We start from the raw sequence: 2465 nt of genomic DNA on the forward strand, positions 1-2465 counted from the left end.
TCCATTCCCTGTTTATCTTGAGTCCTCCATTCCAATTCATGATGTCTTCTCCTTTCTTTTCTATGTCTTTGGCCTCCTTCCATTTTCTCACTAGTTCTCTCTTCTCTTTTCCTATTCGCCTAGCCGAATCCCATCCAACTTCATGTCCCGTTTCTCTAGTGTGTTTGAATATGGCATTCCTGTCTCTTCAATCTCACTTCATCCATGTGTTGCTTTAACCTGTCTTTAAGTCTCTTCTTCGTTTCCCCTATATATACACTTTCACATCCTCTGCACTTCACCTCGTAGATAACCCCTTCCTCTTCTTCCTCTCTCTTCTCTTCCTTCTTCTTGCTGACTGTACTTAAAACAGTGCGTCCTCCCTTCCCGTAAGTTCTTATACCCACTTTCCTCAGCACTTTGTATATCTTCTCTGTGGCATCGCCCATACTTCTTATACCAAACCATCTCTCTTTTTATTTTTCTTCCTTCTCTTCCAGTCCTCTCTCTTTTATCTCTTTCCTTCTTCTGTTGATGTTGTGTCTGTCTTTCTTTTCATAGCCATTCTCTTCTAGTTGTTCCCACAGGCTATTAATCTTGGTTTCTTCTTCCCCTTTCTCTGTGCATGTCTTCTTTATTCGGTCTTCCATGTAACTTATAAAATTACGTGTAGTTCCATCACCCACATCACTTCTTTTGTGGCAGAACACTCCTGCCGAACACTTCTTTTGATACCATGTAGCCACAATCCCCATTCCTCTCTTCTTTTTCATCTCAATATCGAAGAAATTTAATGTTCCTTCCTTCCTGTTCCGTTTCGAGCTCAAGGATTATCCCTGCTCTCTCATCTTCTACATCTTTAACAAGCTTACTCAGCTGCCTTTTCGTTCCCTTCCATATCCCAAAACAATCATCCACATATCTACAAAACAGACTTAACTTATCTCCTCCTTTCGCTATCACTTCCTTCTCCCATTCATTCATAACTAATTTCGCCAGCACAGGGCTCAAGCAAGAGCCTATATTTAGACCTTCACTAATCTTGATGATTTTACTCCCCACTCTGTTGTAGCCATTGTCCCAAATGGTTTCCAGTGCTTGTAACACACTCTCACTATCCCATTCTCCTATAATGCTTTTCCCCACTTTCTTCCTCACTATATCCACTACGTGTCCCCTTTTGATGCTCGGGAACATGCTTCTCACATCTAGGCTAAACATTGTGGTTTTATCCCCAGACTCCTTCAGACCTTTTATAAGGTCCACCACCTGCTCACTGTTTTTCACGGCTCTGCTTTCTTGTTCTCTCACTAACACTTCAATTACCTTTTTTAACTTATTCTCCAATGGTTCCACAATATTGTCCCTGCAATCCATCACTGGTCTCAACTTTATCTCTTCTTTATGTATTTTGGGAAAGCTACCAAGCTAGATAATTTGAGCCAGAAGGAAAGGGAGGGAATGAAAAGAAACAACAAGACAAGGAACGACGTGGTGGTGGAACAGGCAGATAAGGGAGGGGCCACAGTCGTGATGGAAAAAGAATGGTAGGAGAAGAAGTTTGAAGACCTGAAAGGGGACACGTATGAGGAGATTTGTGGAATGGAAGAGGAACGCAATATTAGAGAAAAGATCATAAAAGATTGTGGAAGGAGGGGGTTTAAAAAGTTCACAAAGGAGACAGGAAGACTACCCAGTTTAAAAGGCTTTCCCAAAATACGAAACGAAGAAGAGACTTAAAGACAGGTTAAAGCAACATGTGGATGAAGTGAGATTGAAGAGAGACAGGAATGCCATATTCAAACACACTAGAGAAACGGGACATGAAGTTGGATGGGATTCGGCTAGGCGAATAGGAAAAGAGAAGAGAGAACTAGTGAGAAAATGGAAGGAGGCCAAAGACATAGAAAAGAAAGGAGAAGACATCATGAATTGGAATGGAGGACTCAAGATAAACAGGGAATGGAAGAGTGTGTTAGAGAAAGTTGAAAGAATGAAGAAAAAGAAAAATGAACAAGGAAGAAAGAAGAGCAAAGAAGAAGACCAGAGGAGGAGGTATTCATCCATATCCAAAAAGGCAGGAGGGGTAGGTGAATGGTAAACAGGTGGTTCTAGACTCTTCCTAATCTTTACCTGTCAATCACCTGTCAGTGTAGTAGACCCATTAGTCAACTGTCAGGAGGTGATATGTTTAATTCCTTTGGAGAAATCTTCCTAGATAAGGACTGTCAACTTGATTTGTTGTTGTGTGGCTAGTGACCCTGCTATGTGTATGTAATCTTTCTGTGTGTAGTATATTTCATCATTTTAGTTTAGTTCCTCTGGGGAAGACCCTGATACAGGGTTGAAACGTTACCTGTTAAATGTTTTTTTTTTATTTTAATAAACTGCCTTGGTCAGCAACTTAGTGTTTTTAAAAAATCTAAATATCCTGTAAATTATGCAATGCATGTTTACAGTACATTTTTTAAAAAATTTCAGATAAT

The sequence above is a fragment of the Lepisma saccharinum genome, chromosome 6 (genome assembly GCF_977018435.1).
Source record: "Lepisma saccharinum chromosome 6, izLepSacc3.1, whole genome shotgun sequence".
NCBI lineage: Eukaryota > Metazoa > Arthropoda > Insecta > Zygentoma > Lepismatidae > Lepisma > Lepisma saccharinum.